This window comes from Silene latifolia, chromosome 2 (assembly GCF_048544455.1).
Source record: "Silene latifolia isolate original U9 population chromosome 2, ASM4854445v1, whole genome shotgun sequence".
NCBI lineage: Eukaryota > Viridiplantae > Streptophyta > Magnoliopsida > Caryophyllales > Caryophyllaceae > Silene > Silene latifolia.
In genome coordinates, this window is record NC_133527.1 from 37,381,654 (window position 1) to 37,400,802 (window position 19,149).

Sequence of the window (19,149 nt, forward strand, 5' to 3'; positions counted from 1 at the left end):
ATATGGAAGTGATGATGATATGCCATAAAATTTCTTACTCTTTCTCTTGATTTAGTAACATGTGATTGGAAGTGTGTCGGGAATAACCTTAGAATCATGCTAGGATATTCAAATTTGTCGAACATATGTAACCGCCATGATAATTTCCTTCTCCACCGTGGCCTGTGAGTAGTAATAATTTGAACTTGTATGTTAAAATTTTAGAAACTATTGATAAACATGTGTACTTATCTTAATATTCAAGGTTAATAGCATGAATTATGTGCTTCACATGTCAAAATTTGTTGGAAAATTGTGTGCGTAGCTGGGTATGTGAATTTAAATTACATGAAGTATATGCTTGCATGTTTATGTAAATTGTTTGAACCTATGTCTAAAGCAGATGCCGAGACTAAACCTTGGAACCCGTCAGAGTAAACGGGGAAGGGTTGATCCACTTGAGAGGGGGGAGGCTAGTGGACCGGTAGTACCCGCAGTTTCTGAGTACCCTTCTGTTGTTTTTGTCGACTTTAAGCAAAGGGAGCGTTTTGTAGCTTTACAAAAACGCAAGATGAGACCCACAAAGTGTATTGACACCGCTGTGTTAGAGGAGTTGGAAATAGAGACGGATGTCCGTCACATATTCGAGACCTTGGGGTTTACGGGTGTGACTGCCGAGGAAGCACACTTACCCCTTCCTTACCCTAGAATTCATGAGTTCCTTTAACTATGACCCACGGGTCGATCGTTGAGTTTAGATTGATGAATACCAGTTTTCGTTGACCATGGATTTGTTTGCCTCTCACCTTGGGTTGGCCAAGCCTCCCAAGGACTCCATCACCGACATTCCGGTGAGTGCGGCGTCCGCCGCCTAATGCCTTGCTTGACCGGGAAGCAAGCTCCCACCTCGAGTAACATTGATTAATGATGTTCAAGCATATTACCTTGAGGATCTTTCTCCGTTCTCTCTCGAACCTCCTCTATGACCGGAAGGATATTAGTAAGCTGAACAACCATGAGGTCTTGCTTTTGATGTCGTACCTCAACCCGGAGCGGGCCAAGAAGGTGGTCTTTAACGCTCCTTCTATAGTTTGCGCTGCCCTTGCCTTGATGGCTTCTTCTCCTTCTCGGTACCTGAGCTCTGGTGCCATTGCCACTCGGTTAGCTGAAAAGCTAACCTCCTTTGAGGCTTCTTCAGCGTACGTGCCTTTAGTTACCCCTGTGCCTACCATGGACCGTGAATATTATCTCGACCTGAAATGGTTGAGGACCTTGGCTGACGGTAGCCTAGCATGGAGAGTATATGGCATGAGTTGGATGAAGATTCCAGCTCCTGAGCACCTCCCAGCCACAGAGCCCTTGGAGCCGGCTGTGGTGACTGTAGACGTGGACGATGAAGAGGAGGAGGAGGAGGATGAGGATACACCCCGCCAGCTGCAGACCTATCTCATTGATGGCACCATCCTCCAGGAGATGCCGGAGCCGACGAAGGGCGAGAATGCGGGAGTTCAGGTGGCAGAGAGACCTAGAGTGGTGAGGGGACCTCGTCGAGTGAGAGAGAGGGCCCCGGAGGCTAGGCCACAGCCGTAGTAGCACCACCACAAGAAGAGCAGATCCTTCCCATGCTACCCTTACCTTGATACCCGGAGACGCGATCCGATTACGGCGCAGAGAGAGTGTCATCTACCTTGACACTCCGGAACATGCACGAGATGGCTTACACTCAGGGGATAGGGACCGAGGGACCGCATCCAGTTTGGTGGAGTGGAGTTGGGAACTACTCGGGGGTTTTCCATTCCTACGGGGTGGATCAGTCGACATGGGGAGCCCCTCAGTCCTTCCCCTATGGAGGCTTGACTCCATGGTACGTGGCCCCGGGAGCAGGAGCAGGGGGTGATGCGGGAGTGGGTTCATCTGGAGGTGGTGGTGGTGATGATGAGGTGATGTTTGAGCAGCAGCAGCAGCAGGAGTGATCCTCCTTGTTTTATTATCCTTGTTGATAGTAGTTGATGTTGGATGATGATATTGGTGTTAGACTTTAGTAGTTGTTTTCTTTTATTGTGGAGATTTAGTTGGATTTGTATGATTGGCCATAAGGCCGGAATTGCTACACTAACCTTTTGCAGGATTCTTGAGGGTCGGGGCATCACCCCGACTCAATTTATGTGACAGTCTTGTGTTATATGTCGGTTTACGACGGTTATGAAAAGTACTTGACCTGCAGGTACTCGACAGAGTACCCCACACTCTATCGAGTAGCTGCAGGAAGGGAAGTAAAGAGACATTCTGATCTCGGGCTACTCGATCGAGTATCCAAGACACTCGATCGAGTAGCATGGCACTCGATCGAGTACCGTTAGTTACTCGATCGAGTAGCATCTTATTCGGGGGTTTTTGAAAATTAAAAATGTTCAATTGTTTTATAATTGGAAGTTTACTGTTTAATGTGGTTATTAGTGTGTAGTAACACCTTTGAACCGTTAATTTCATATGTTACAAGTCATGATTGAAGTTTTATAAGCGTATTTGTCACAATTAGTAAGGCGGTAATAATTTCTTGTTACTTTTATGTTGCATACGCCTCATTACGATCTATTTATCGGAGTTGTAACTTCTCGTGCATTTGTACATACCATGTTAATATATATTATCAACAGTGACTAGTTATTCCGGTGGCGTGTGTATGATGTTAATCTAACGGGTGTGCAATTAGTGAGTAATGTCCATAATAATGTGGTTTTCGTTCATGTTTTGATGCCCATAATAAGTAAGACGTGTCGATATTTGGATGGTGAACTTCGGGGACGAAGTTCCTTTTAGAGGGGAAGAGTAATGTCGCGAAACAAAAAGGCTGTTTTTGAATAATGCAAACAAAAAGGCTGTTTTTGAATAATGCTTTGCTTGTTTATAATGTTGTCGGTATTATGTTTTGCTTTAACTACAAAAATTCGGAGATATAACGAATTGCTTTAGTCATCTAAAGTGAAGGGGCTGTATGTTCAAGAGACGGTCATAAAAAAAAAATAATAATAATAATAAATATAGTAATAAAAATAGTTATAGTGTGATAAATCGTACTCAAGTTACGTTGCCAAGTAACATGGTGGCATTGGTTGTACCATATGATAATTAATGTGAGACATGTTTTGGGTTGACGGGTGGATAGTAATTATTGTATGTTGGGAAATCGTGAGTGACGATTCGCATTGCGGGTTGGATGCTTTATATATATATAAAATAACGGTTGTCTGTGATAGAGCTTGCATGATAGTGGCAAGAGTCGATAGGTATAAAGGTGGACGGTGATGATGATGACATGGGGGGGATGGTGCTTTACAAGGAGTAGCGGTTTAGCCGGGAAGATTGGTGAGGTTATGTTAGTTCCGAGTCGTGAGCGGGAGAGGTGAGTTGAACTTCGGGGACGAAGTTCTTTTTAAGGGGGGAAGACTGTAACACCCGCCCTTTTGGGGACCCTTTGACCATCGTTGACCGACCTTGGGAGCGGAAGTAGTCTTAGGAAAGTATACCAAAACCTGTTTGAGCTGCGTATAAGAGTGGTACTCGATAGAGTAGAGGCCACTCGATCGAGTAGCTAGGGTACTCGATCGAGTAGGGGGTTACTCGATCGAGTATGTTGGGTACTCGATCGAGTGCCCGGTTTCCAGCGAGGGTTATATATCGCGTTTTGTTAAATCCGCAAATCACTTCCGCCACTTTCCTCCTATCCTTCAGCCGCCCCTTTCCCTTCCCTTCACCTCAAAACCTCCATGGATGTCTTTTGAAGAGTCTTGAGCCTTAGGAGAGCGTCTCTTGAGTCGGGTAGCGGTCTCTTGCTGAGTTTCCCATATTAGGTATGTCATATTCATCATCCGTGCCTTTGTTTCTATAGTTAGGGTTTTGCTTGTAGTAATAGATATTTGCATAATGGTAATAGGCTTTGCTTGGTGGCTGGATGTGTTGTCGGTCGGCATGGATTGGTTGCGGTCGCTTAAAGGTAGGTTCGCCTACTCAGTTTCTGTTGACGGTCTAGTGTGTTGGTCGTTGTGGTAGTGTTGTGCTTGTTTGTTATAGTATTTGTTTGTGTTGTGATTGTGGTGGTGGTCGTTGTTGATGGTTCTCGAGATGCGTTCTCGGCTGAGTGGGGTCACTTGCGGGAGTGACTTCACGCCCTAGTTTCGCCCTTCGTGGAACCCGCCACGGGAGGGGATGTGCACATTAATGGACAGGGTTATCGCTCGTACGATGAGCGGGGCTTAGGTGGGAACGGCTGCGGTCCCCCACTGGCAGGGCTGGTCCAGTGGACAGTCAGTGACAGGTTGATTGGGTTGTGGTGACTGTGTTTGGAATTGGTAGCGTTGGTTGTATTGTTGTTTGTAGTTGTCTCTGTCTTGTCTTGTCTCAGTACTGACCTTGTGTGGTTGTTTGTTTGTTATGTGTCTGCCGTGATCCCTTATGGTGAGCAGTCGGTCTTAGCAGGTGTTGATGATGTTGATAGCTGATTTCCGGGCAGGGATGAGTCTTCACGAGTTATGATGGTTATAGCGAGTAGTCCTTGAGTTGTAACATTGTATTGTATTTTGGTTTAAATCACTTGTAACACAACTTAATAGTTCTTTTATTGACGTTTGATAATTACTACCTCGGGCAACCGAGATGGTAACGCCCTTATGTGCTAAGGAAGGCCTAGTTAAGGCTCCTCTGAATATGGGGGTGTTACATTTTCCCCTCCCTTTCTTCATTCTTCCCCTCTTTTTTCCTATTTTCTTCCAATTTATGGCATAATCCAATCAATGTTTCTCAAAACTTGAGTAATTCAAGTTGAAAACACAAAATTAATTCATTATCTTCATTCAATTTGATTAATACATGCATCAATCGTCAGTTTTTGCCCAAAATTTGCAGAAACCCTAGCGCAAATTGACAAAACGAAGGTAAGTGTAGATTATATAAGTGAATATATGTTATTTTGCGAGTTATTTCAATTGTTACTCCGTTAATATGCTTGTCTATCATACCGTTGGCATTTGATTGGTGATTTATTATCATAATCCTGAAAAATTGTTGGTAATATAACTTAGCACACCAATTGTATGTTATAATGTCTAGTTCAATATAGAAACTCAGTTATTGTAATGAAGAAACGTGGTTATTTAATAGTTATTCAAATGCGAAACTCGATTATTGTAATGAAGAAACTCGATTATTGTAATATAGGATGTCGATTATTGTAATGTATAAACTCAATTATGGTATGTAGAAACTCTGATATTTGTAGTTATTGTAATGTAGAAACTCGATTATTGTAATGAATAAAGTCAGTTATTCTATATGTGATTCAGTTATTCACTCATTAGGTTTTTAAACTCAATTACAGTTATTTTATAGTCTAGTTATTATAATATATTGACCGAGTCATTCTATATGATGTTCTGTTAAGTTATATTCTTCTTTTTGGTGATTTACAGATTGAATCAAGATAGACGCGGATAATTGACGTTCAATGGAAAAATTGATGTATATACTTGGTCATTTGTTGTTAGCTTTCATCTTGTTTAATTGAATAGCTCAATTATTGTAATGTAGAAGCTCGATTATTGTAATGTAGAAAAGCTCACTATTGTAATGTAGAAACTCTGGTATTTGTAATTATTCCAATGTAGAAACTCGATTATTGTAATCTAGAAACTCGAGTTATTGTAATGTAAAACTCGGTATTTTGTAGTTATTGTAATGTAGAAACTCGGTTATTGTAATGAGTAAATTGTGTTATTGTATTAAGATGAAACTCAAATATATTCAAATATCTATCGTGTGTTTGTTTTCATCTTCTTTAATTGAATAACTAGTCATTTCCACTCAATCAATCATTGAGATTGGTTAATGCAATTGCAAAATCTGAAAAATGAAATAATCATATATAACATGGCTAAAACAAATCAATTACTTTTATTATATAACTATTTTGTTTCCAACACATTACACTTAAATATCTCCAACAAATTATAACTAAGCATCATCATCATTACATCTAAGCATTTCAAATAATACATCTAACAATAGTACATCACAAATATTACATATATTTATCTCTATTACAACGTCTAAAAATATTTCTTCCAACGAGAACCGTGTCTTGTCGTTGTGTTCACGTTTCTTCCACCGATATTTCTTCCCGACGAGAACCATGTCTTGCCTATTGATGTAGGCTGAACTAGCAGACAACAAAAGCTCACTGAAAGAAATAAAAACAAAAAGGGAGTAAGTTATAAATTATTACTATACAACTACTATAAGCAGATTATATAAGACCACAACAATAATTACAAATTTAAATAACTAAGTTAAAACAATACAATAATTGAGATGTAATATTACTATAACCAACTTAAACAGATTATATAAGAAGACGTCATCTTGCAACAACTCTAATTTGAAATAACTAATTTAAAACAATACAATAATTAAGTTTGAATAATACAATAATTCGGTTAAAGCAATACAATAGCTGTTGTTATGATTAAAACAGCAAAAAAAAGTAACTGCAAAATACAATAACTGAGTTTGTATAATACAATAACCGTAAAACAACTATAAAATAACTGGATATTTTAGAGAAGTAAAGTATACTATTATAACCGACTATAAGCATATTATATGAGACCACAATAATAACTCCAAATTGAAATAACTAAGCTAAAACAATACAATAATTGAGGTGTAATATTATTATAACCAACCTAAACAGATTATATAAGAATACGCCATCTTACAACAACTTTAATTTGAAACAACTAAGTTAAAACAATACAATAACTAAGTTTGAATAATACAATAACTCGGTTAAAGCAATACAATAACTATTATTAACAGAATATATTCAAACATAGCAAACAAGAAGTAAATACAAAATACAAAATACAATAACTGAGTTTGAATAATACAATAACTCGGTTAAAGTAATACAATAAGCGATATTAATGATTAACCGAGAGAATTTGAGATATTATCAAAGATACAAAAAACACAATTGAATAAAAAAAAACCTACTCAAACACCTTACAAACAAGATGAAAATGCACAAATCATTTAGAATTCTCATCTCAAACTCAAAACCTTAGAAATTATTGGCAAAAACAATGAGAGAACAAGTAATTTAACAACAAAGACATAAGAACAAGCAGATATACAACGAATCAACGAAAATGAAACGAACATTAGATAAGAACGATAATGAAAACGCACAAATCAGATCTGAAAAAACAAAATTAGTACTTACCTATTGTGAAATTGAAGAGAAATACGAAGATGAGGCGAAAGTGACGACGAAATCTCCTTAATTGATGACGAATTTGAATGAGTATGATGAAGACTGAGTTTGTAGCTGTAACTTGAACGAAATTGATGAAGATTGAATTTCATAATTCTTATCGATTCTTTTTTTTTTGTTCTGGTTTTTTAGAGGTTGAAGGAGGAGAGAGAATGATTTTTTCTAATAATGGGGGATATTGAGGAAAAAGTGGGTATTTGTAGGTTGGGTAAGATCTAATCTCAGCCATCCATCTTAGATTAGATTAGTGGTTCAGATTTAGAGGGGTAACTCACCAAAAAAACCAAACTCATATGATCCTATTTATATATATATATAAAAGAGGCTTTTTTCAGGCATCGTGAGAGACTCCAACTTTTTTAAAACACCAAAATAAAAAAAATCTTTTAGAATTAATAAAAAATCTTTTAGAATTAATAAATTAAAAAAACTTCAAATAAGATAATGTGCATGCAATATAAGATAATTATTTGTATGTGTTCTGGTGGGTATAAAACTCAACTTTTTTAAAACACTAAAATAATAAAAAATATTTTAGAATTAATAAAAAATCTTTTAGAATTAATAAATTAAAAAAACTTCAAATAAGATAATGTGCATGTAATATAAGATAATTATTTGTATGTGTTCTGGTGGGCATAAAACTCAAAATATTGTTATATGTACTCATCTTCCCATCCCAAAAATTCACACGTACATCTTCAATTCATTCTATTCTTTTTATGTTGTGGTTTACGATTTTTAAAGAAATCAGTCGAACTTGAGCCCTGAATGATGAAGAATAAAAGCTTTTCCATCATCGTCAAAGTAAGCATTAACTTGGCGCATCACTTGAGGGGAACGAATTGTTGGAAGTGATGCCTTAGAAAAGGCAAAAACCAAATCTTTGGTTTTACTTCTATCCCACATCGGTGGAAAAACAAGAGTTTGAGGTCTTTATATTAGTCCCTCCACTTAATTGGTTAACTGAGTGGAACAAAGGGGTTTTTTTGTGAGACTTGGGCTTGTGGGTTTGGGTCCAAACACACACGCGCGCGCGCCGACCCGGCCCAGCTCGGGTTCGGTTTTGGGTTTGGGTAGAGCACCCGCGGTGCAGGCCAAAGGCCCCCTTTTACCTTTTTGCAGTGTGTTTATGGACTGTCCAAGTGCAGTGTATGTGTGTAACAGTCAGTCAATATGACTGTTAGTGGGAGAGAGTCTTGCTCCCATTTTTTCTCAGTAGTTGGCTGCGTTTTAGGGCCACGTTTTTTGCTCTCTAACTGCTCCTATTTACTATAAATAGAGCCTCAGTTAACACTCAAAAACACATAATTCACTCTCTACTCTCTCATTCTCTAATGTTTCCTCTCTTCTAAATAAGTTTCTGGGTACTGTTCTTATCATCGTTCCAAAGCTTCCAGCCTTGAGTGGGCAAGTCTGGGTGCTGCAGTGTCAAATCTTGGGGAACTACCGGCGCCTGTTGATCGCCACCACGGTCGTGCCGAAATAGTTTTCAAGGCAGAGGCCTTCTTATCTTGTCGCTGCAAATCGGTTCTTTCTGTTCTTTTTCTTTCATTGTTACTGCTTCGTTTTTGCAACAACACGAATCACTTTGTTTAATGTCACTAAACTTATTTCCATTATAAACCTGAAATATAAGTTCGACTTTTCCGTCTTAAGCTTAAACAAGTTTTCAGGAAGCCAACCAACGTCACTACAATTAACGACATGATCAGCTAGGAGAGTGGTCTCTTCAGGCCCCTGGATAAAACTCTTATTGTCGCTATTGTAATTAATAAGATCGCCGTAGTATTTACTGTATCGCGAGACGGTTATACGCAGGACACGAATGTCGTACTTGATGCTCTTATAACGATCAGGGTTGTGAAAGTATCGCAAGTAGTAATTGGGTCCGGCCATTTACATTAAGCCAAGTACTGAGCCATTCATGACTGGAAGCGAGACCAAGCCAGCTCAACATTAGCTTCATTTAAATCTAGCATTCCTATACGGCCATACCCTTTCTCCTTTTGATCCATTCTACGGACACGTTCATGAAAGCATGAGCACTTCCTGAGTAGAGGTGCACCTCAGACAGGACACCCGATGCCTTCAGCTTTTCCTCCAAATCTTTGGCTGCCTGAAATGTCAAACAGTACAGGCGAGATTGTAAATTTATACAGTCTTTGGAGACAAAGACATGAATTGATATTGGCGAGATCTAGGGTGAAAACTTGAGGAGAGGAGGTGATAGGGCCGAGTTTGACGTATGGCATACTGGATGATAATTACATGCATGCATGATAATCTTTAGTTATTAAGGATCAGGATTACGAATATAAGGCCCTGTTCTTTTGAACTGAAACGGATCTGATGGGATAGATTACCACACAACAACTAATTTAAAAGTCAAATTATGCAACAATATAACTTTTAATCTAATATGGTTGAGTCAATTTGAATACTATGTTTTCGAAACACATATTCTATAATAGTAAAGAGAGCTCAAAGGGGGCTGGAGCTGATTGCAATGATATGCATGACTTATTCAATATTAGATCACGGTACTTATTCCTTAAAAGTATACATGTTCATGGGTCATCCTGCCTATTAGGCCCGTCCGTCCAGCCCGCTTATTACGTGGGCTTGGACAAGTATTTTTTTTACCCGAAAAATTAAGAGTGCGGGCCAAGTCCAGCCCGCCAAGTTAAATGGGCGGGTATGGACAACAAGAAAATCTCGTGGACCAATCCATTAGGCTTGTTTACTATTTAAACCCTTTACTTTTACTCTTAAAAAAAAGACATTTTCAAAAGAAAATTTCTATATACACAAATCATAAAAAAGCTAATTTATTTGTATATACACATATTCCAAAAAAAAGTCAATTTATTTGTATATACTCGCATTCTCACAACAAAGCTAATGTTAAGAAAGTAACCATAACTTCTCCATTGAGAAGATACAATTAGAAACAAAGCTAATGTTAAGAAAGTAACCATAACTTCTTAATTGAGAAGATATAATTAGAGGCGAGTCAATATTATGACCCGTACAACGTACGGGCACAAAAAATATATATATATATATATATATATATATATATATATATATATATATATATATATATATATATGGATGAATTGATGAAAACCCCCTTAAATGTTGCACTTTTTAAAACTTAACCCCTTATGAAATTTTTTTAAAAAATTAATACCTTAATGTGAACTCCGTTCATATTTTGGTACCTTAAGTAAAATCCGGTCAAAAAAAAGGTGAAATACCCATTTTACCCCTGACTTTATATACACTCTCACTCAGCCCAACTCACCTAGCACTCTTCTTTAACATATTTTCTATCTCCAACTTCCCTTTTTTCCTCTCTTCAAATTTTCAACTATTTCATCTTTGCCATTCTTTGCCAAACTCCAACTATTTCATCTTTGCCATTCTTCAAATTTTCTATCTCCAACTAAAAAAGTTACAACCACGAAAATTTGTTTCCGGGTTATAAAATTTGCAAGCTTAAGGTTTTGAACATCCAAGCACCCTTTACCTAGCCATGGGCAAATGTTTTTAAAAACTGAAACGCTGGGAATTGCTGCAAGATACTCCCTCCAATTCGCCATATTCTTCCCTATTTCCTAAAACGGTTATTCAGGTTTTCTTCCCCTTTCTATTTTTGGTAACTTTTTACTCTTATTTTATTCATACCTCTCTCCTATTACCCCACCCACCCAACTCTTTTAATCCTATTTTATTCATTACTTTAATATTGGTGGCCCACAATTCATTATTTAACTCTTAATTATTCATCCCTCTCTCCTATTATCAAACCCCACCCAACTTTTTATCAATATAATACTCCATTTCTTAATCCTTGTGCCCAAACTAAAGAGGAAGAAAATAGAGGATTGGAGGGAGTATAGTTTATAATTGCTGCACCAATTTGTGTTCTTGTATTAGTTTTTTATTTTTTTTGATGAAAGGTAAGATGTATATCAAAAATTAAGTCAACCATACATGAGTTAATTGGGCTATCATCTTAGACAGCCCAATGTTACCCAACGAACCAAATACACGAGGAACAAAAAAGACGAGTAGGTGGGGGAGTATCCCTTAACACCCGAAAACAAATACAAACAACAAAACAAATTCCCCCAAATACACGAGGAACAAAGGGGATCAGCTTCATCTTCTTCTCTACCTCAAATGACCTCAGATCTCCATGATATGCTGCACGAAATTCCTATCTTTCTCTCGGATGGAGCTTGTAACCATGGCTGTATTAGTTTTTTAGTAATTAGATTCTTAATATAATCCGTTTTGTTTGGTTGTTGGCTAATTCTAGGACACCAGTCGCTTACCCAAAAGAAGGCTAATCCGTTTTTTGTTTGTTTGTGAGGTTGCTACCCAAAAGAAGGCTGATTCTGCAGTTAAGAGAGCTCGTCAGGCTGAGACACGGCGTCTCAGAAACAAGGCACGCAAATCTGAAGGAGGTAAGATATAAAGGAATGGCTTGTAGTTGAAATGGTGAGTGAGAGATTGAAAATAAAATGAGTAAGGGTTATAAATGAAGGAGGTAAGATGATGAAGTATAAGAAGGAAGGGAAGAAGCAGTAAAAGCCATGAATAAGGGTATAATGGGCATGTAATCTTGAATTTGGAGGGAAATTTAAAAAGTGGCCGGAATATTCCCTTTTTTTTGACCGGATTTCACTTAAGGTACCAAAATATGAACGGAGTTCACATTAAGGTATTAATTTTTAAAAAAAAATTCATAAGGGGTTAAGTTTTAAAAAGTGCAACATTTAAGGAGGTTTTCATCAATTCATCCTATATATATATATAAGAGAGTTTTTTCGAGCGATCTGAGAGCGTCCACATCATTAAAAATCAATTTAGGAAAGTATAATTTTTGATGTAAAAAATAAAGTGGAAAATCTTTTAATTATTATAATATGTTTATTTCCTAAATTATATTCAAGTGATATTTCCAATTTTTATATCAAACTTTTACATTTCATTTGGCAAAAAAATATCGTTAAAAAATGCTATCATTAGAGTATAAATTTCATATTATTTGCACATATTAAAGATGGTGTACTTCTTAATACGTAAAATTTTACATTTCATTTGGTAAAAAAATATCGTTAAAAAAATTATGAAAATAATATAATTAGCTTTGTGTTAAAAAATGCTATCATTAGAGTATAAATTTCATATTATTTGCACACATTAAAGATGGTGTACTTCTTAATAAGTAAAATTGTGTACTTTTTAGTATGTTTTGTCCCACATTGGAAAATAAGTAGGTGTGGTGAATATACTACATATAAATAGTAGAATTGTCCCACACCGAAAGATTAGTATAAGGTGATGTGATCCTATGATTATAAATAGGATGCATATTTGGAACTTATGTATCCACCCAAAATTTGTTGAGTCTCATAAATATTGTTTTAAAGAGCTCTTAAGATTTTTTATCATTATCTACGATATGATATAAAAAATAAAGTGAAAATCGTTGGGAACTACCCGGGAAAGAGTTAAGAACATGAACAAGAAAATCAAAAAATAACTAAAGGTTTTACTAATGGTAATCTCCTGACACAATACAAAACTAAAGATTTTACTAATGGTTTTCTTCTGAATGCAGTAATAGAGTGTTAATGAGTCGTTATATGTACGATGTACAGATCCATATCTAATGATTGAAACTAAGTGATTTTACTTTCAAAGAAAAATAATATGTATACAATAGTGATTTTTTAAGAAGAGACATGTATTTCTTGGTATGTTATATCTTTCACATTGAAAAATAATGTAGGCATTATGAACATACTACGTCTAAATAATTAAATTATGTATCTCACATTGAAATAATAGTATACGGTAGGGTGATTCTATAAATATAAATAGGAGGCATCCTTGAAACTTATGTATTAATCCAAAATTTTTTGATATAAAAGATATAGACTTTTTAGCATGTTATATGTCCCACATTGAAAAATAATGTAGGTGTTGTGAATATATTATGTACAAATAATAGATATGTCCCATATATATACATTTTCTATATTATATTAAAGTGATGTTTATAATTTTGATATAAAAACTTTATATTTCATTTGAAAAAAAGTATCGTATGAAAATTATATAATTAGATTGTGACAAAAAATGCTTTCATTAGAGTGTATATTGTATTGTATTATATTTTCTCATTATTAAATCGGGTTGATGTCAAAGTAGGTGCAAAAAAAAATGGTGTACTTAGTATGTTATTTGTCCTACATTGAAAAGTAACGTAAGTGTGGTGAATATACTATGTATAAATATTAGAATTGTCCCACATCGAAAGATTATCATAAGGCATGGTGATCTTATGATTATAAATAGAAGTCATAACCCAAAATCTTTTGATTCCCTTAAGTATTATCAGGGATAACTCTTAAAAGAGTTTGTATTACTGTCTCTACAATAATGGTTTCTAACCTAAGTTAATGTTTGGAAAATCTTTTAATTACTATAATATATACTATGTATTTCTTATTTTATATTCAATTAATGTTTCTAATTTTTATATAAAAACTTTTAAATTTCATTTGAAAAAATAATGTAGGTAAAAAAAATTATGAAAATAATATTATTAGATTCATGGTAAGAAATGCTATCATTAAAGTATATACAGATTTTATATAATTTGCACATATTAAAGATGGTGTATTTCATAGTATGTTATATCTCCCACATTGAAAAATAATATAGGTGTGATAAAAATACTACATATAAAAAATAGAATTTTCCATATCGAAATATAGCATATGGTGGGTGATTCTATGAGCATCCTTGGAACTTAGGCATCAACCCAAAATCTTTTGAGTCGCTTAAGTATTGTCTTGGAGAGCTCTTAAAAGTTTATATCATTATATTTTCTACCTATAGATTTGATATGTCCCATATTGAAAAATAATGTAGGTGTGGTAAATATACTATGTTTAAATAATATAATTAGAATTGTGTTAAAAAATATTCTATCATTAGAGTATAGGTTCTTATCATTTGCACATATTTTAATTATGATAAAAAAAAATAGAAAACAAACGTCCATGGTAGCATGTGTAATCTATCTGTTCCGGGTGTAATTCCAGAGCAAGTATCGTTACCACCCGTGGCTTGTAGAATAATGTCTTGAGCTGAACCCTTCTTGCCCTTATCGTTCCTCTCGGCCTCTCCTGCAACAATGAACGAACTGAGGGCTTGGCTTTGTGCCAAGCGTACTCACTCCGACGCTCAAGTCAGTAAACCTAAAGGATTAAGTTGTGTTACTTGGCTAGGTATGTATTGTAGAGAGATAAGGAAGATATTACCAGATGAATAGTGTATTTAGGTTAAGTTGTGGGATCATTTCTTCAATGAAGGTTGAGGAGTATTTATAGGCTTTCACCTTTTGTCACGTAGTGGCCAAGTGGCCAAGTGGCTAGCAGGTGGAAAGACTGATCTACCCTCGGCCGAGGGACCCATGGCAGGCCGGCGGGCCCTGTTGACTCACCGCCGAGGGGTCTTGGATATGAGTACGCGGGTATGTGTCCCGGCTGGCAGGTTGTCACGCCGAGACCCAGGCTAACAGGCCGATGGGCTGCATCGGCTAAGCGATCGAGTTGTTGACTTCTTTGTGGATATCTTTGACCTTGTTCAATATGTTGACTTGGTCAGCGGTGCAGAATATGCCCCATCAATTTGCCCCAGCGTAGTCTATGCGTGGCATGGGCCCGATGTACGTTTGAGCGTATATTCTGCGCAAGTAATTTGTAACAAATGTTCTGCATCGGCTTCTTCTGCGGCGGCTTCTTTTTCCTCGGCCTGGTCTATCCTAGGCCGTACCATATCCCACCTCCACATGGATGCGCAAAGGGTATCCGATGTGGAAAAGAAAGTGACGCTGGCCGAGACCAGGGTTGAGAGTGCCGGTTGCTTTTGATTGCCCCCGGCCGGCGCTACCTAGCTTGGTCGATCGAGTGGCCGGCGGAGAACAGATGCTTGGGAATTTGTTGACGAAGGTGAATAGGCGGAGAGATATGAATGGGCGTGTTGAAGACGCTTGGTCACTGTTGCATTGATTGACGTCTAACTGTTGCAACGATTGACATCCCGTGGTTGCATGTCCGACACGTGTCTGCACGTTGATTGGATGACGCTTCATGGGTTGTTCGCTGATTGGTCCTTCTTTATGGGCTTTGCCCTATAAATAGGGCAGTTATTCCGTGAAATTGGCCACCAATTTCATTCTCCAAAATTTTTCTTCTCTAAACTCTTAAGGGCTTCCTTGTCTTCTAATTTTCAGACTTGTTACTCCGGCGAGTGTTTTTCTTCAAGGTAAACAGACAAATTTCTTCACTTTTTGTAAAGCTTTGGTAGGTAGAGTTTAGGCTATCCTTATGGGGACGGCCGTCGTTTGTACTCTCCTTGCAACCATCTTTAATAAAGTTATCTTATCGGCCTTTGGCTTGGCCGGGGCTTCGATCACAATTCCTCGTTTGTCTTTTTGCGTTATTAATTGAGTGCCTTCGTTTTTACACTCGGCATGACCGAGGCAGTTTGAATGCATGTCTCAACTGTGTTTAACGTCTTTAGCGTTCGTAACTGTGTAGGCATATTGACCGCTAGATTGGCGTCTCAATTGCACTGAGCATACGTTTCTTTTTTAGCGTATCGACCGGCGTGTTCCTCGTCGCTCTCGGCTTTGACCGAGGTAATCGGGGTTGCGGCTTCGATAGCATTCGTAACTGTGTAGGCATATTGACCGCTAGATTGGCGTCTCAATTGCGCTGAGTATACGTTTCTTTTTTAGCGTATCGACCGGCGTGTTCCCAGTCGCTCTCGGCTTTGATCGAGGTAATCGGGGTTGCGGCTTCGATAGCATTCGTAACTGTGTAGGCATATTGACCGCTAGATTGGCGTCTCAATTGCGCTGAGTATACGTTTCTTTTTTAGCGTATCGACCGGCGTGTTCCCCGTCGCTCTCGGCTTTGACCGAGGTAATCGGGGTTGCGGCTTCAATAGCGATTCTGTCTTCAACACAATGTGTTCTGCTCCGGCAGCCCTAGCTAGCTCGACTCCGGTTATCACCGCCTCGTATTCGGATTCGTTGTTCGAGGCCGAGAAGGTGAATTTCAAGGCATACTCAAACTCGTCCCCGTTTGGGCTGATGATAAGGACGCCGGCTCCCGAGCTGTTCGTCGTGGAGGAGCCGTCGGTGTAGACCTCCCATATGCCTGGGTTTGGCTCTTCCTGATACGTACATTCGGCCAGGAAATCTACAAGTGCTTGCCCCTTTATCGAAGGCCTTGGTTTGTACTGAATACCGAAACCAGAGAGTTCCACTGCCCATTTGATGAGCCTGCCGGATTGTTCGAATTTTTCCAAAGCTTTCTCCAACGGCTGATCGGTTAGGACCGTCACGGGGTGTGCGTCGAAGTAGGGTTTTAACTTCCTTGTGGCAACGACGACGGCGAAGGCTGCTTTTTCGATCAGTGGGTAATTTCTCTCGGCGGGCAACAGCGTATGGCTGACAAAGAAGATTGGGTGTTGCTGTTTGTCTTCTTCCCTGATGATCACGGCGCTGACCGTGGCCGAGGTTACTGCTATGTATGTATAGCGTCTCCCCCGAAGATCGGCCTGGACAGAGTTGGGAGAGTCTGAAGATGAGCTTTCAGTTGCTTGAAAGCCGTGCTCTGTTCTTCCCCCCAGCTGAAGTCTTTATTTCCTTTCAACACTTTGAAAAATGGGGTGCTCTTGTCGGCTGACCGAGTGATAAAACGGGCGAGAGCCGCCATTCTCCCGGTCAGCATCATAACCTCTTTTCGATTCCTTGGTTCCGGCAGGTCTAGGATTGCTCGGACTTTGTCCGGATTGGCATCTATGCCTCTGGCGCTGACAAGTACACCTAGAAATTTACCTGCCCGGACACCGAAGTTGCATTTCATTGGGTTGAGCTTCATCTTGTATTTTCTTAGTGAACAAAATGTCTCGTGTAAATCGGCGGATGCTCATTTGTCGGACTTGCTTTTTACAATAGCATCGTCGACGTAAGCCTCAATGTTTCGTCCTTTTTGGTTTTGGAACACTTTGTCCACCAGCCTCGTGTACGTTGCTCCGGCGTTCTTCAAACCGAACGGCATCATTTTGTACATGTATGTGCCGTTGGCGGTGATAAATGCGCATTTAGGCATGTCTTCTTTGGCCATAAACACTTGGTGATACCCTGAGAAGGCGTCCAACAGGCTCAGCATGGTGTAGCCCGCCGTGGCGTCGATTAAACTATCTATTCGAGGCAAGGGATAACAATCTTTGGGGCATGCTTTATTAAGGTTGGTAAAGTCTACACACATTCTCCATGCCCCCGATGACTTCTTCACCATTACAACATTGGCTAACCATTCAGGGTAAGTACAAGGCGTGATGAAACCCGCCGTTAGTAATTTATCTACTTCGGCTTTGATGGCCTCGTCCTTCTCGGCCGAGGAGTTCCTCATTCTCTGCTTGACTGGGCGAGCGGTGGAGAGTACGTTCAGCTTGTGAACAATCACCTCCCGACTCACGCCCGGATCAATCTCTACCTCCTCGGTCCCTGCTCCTTCGACCATACCGATGGTCCGGTCGTTTCCAGATCTGGGGGTGTACTGTATCCGGAAGGATTTTAGTTCTGTAGCGACAGCTCTCACCCTTACTAGATATCTTATCGTCTCGTAGTCCTGGGCTTCGCACTCTCCTCGGATCTGGTTGGTCACTAAGAGTGAATCTGTCTTCACCATGATACGCTCTGCCCCGGCGGTTTTAGCTAGCTCAACTCCGGTTATTACCGCCTCGTACTTGGATTCATTGTGTGAGGCCAATGAGGTAAGCTTCAAGGCGTGCTCAAACACGTCTCCGTTTGGGCTGATAATAACGATGTCGGCCTTCGAGCTATTCGTCGTGGAGGGGCCATTAGCGTAAACCTCCCAAAAACCGGGATCCTCCTCGTTCTTCGAGACGAGCTTATGCGCCTCCCCCCGGTCCGAGACATATATCAATGTCATGGCCCGGATGGATATCACGGCGTCGATTTCGCTCAAGGTGACCCGACCTATGAGAACGTCGTAGGCAGACGTGCCGTCGATGACTACGAATTCAGACATAACATTCTTGGCTGCACCTCCCTCGCCGAACCTCACCGGCATCCCTGACCGACCCGGGGGTACGAGGCCGCCCGGAGAGAAGTCGTACGGCGGGTTGGTGCAGGGGCTCAAATCTTCAACCTTCAGACCGAGGCTGAGAAAGCATTCTCTGTACATAACGTTCGTGTAGGCGCCTGTGTCAATCAGGCACCTCTTCACCAAGTGGTTGGCTATGTTCAGGCGGACTGTAAGTGGGTCGCTATGAAGAGCGATGACTCCCTCGTAGTCCTCCTGTCCGATGGTCATATCGGGGATGTTGGGAGCGGGGGTGGCTGTGTTGGGCACAAAGTTGATGGCCTGATGAGGTCCATCCAGGTGCCGTTTGTGCCCATGAGCGGACCCACCGCTCTCGTTGCCCCTGATGACGACATTGACTACTCCTACTCGCTCAGAAACGGACTTGCTATTTGATCCGCCGACATCTGGTTTTTGGCCTCTAACAACATATTTGCCGAGGCTCCCTTTCCGGATCAGTTCTTCAATGGCATCCTTCAGATGTCGGCAATCGTTGGTTAAGTGTCCGGTGTGGCCGTGGTACTCACAGTATTGGCTCGTGTCACCGTCACTCCTCGGCCTAGGGGGTCTTTCCCATCTCTGGCCCTCGTTCTTGCTCAAAGCGAAGACCTCGGCGGCCGATACGACTAGGGG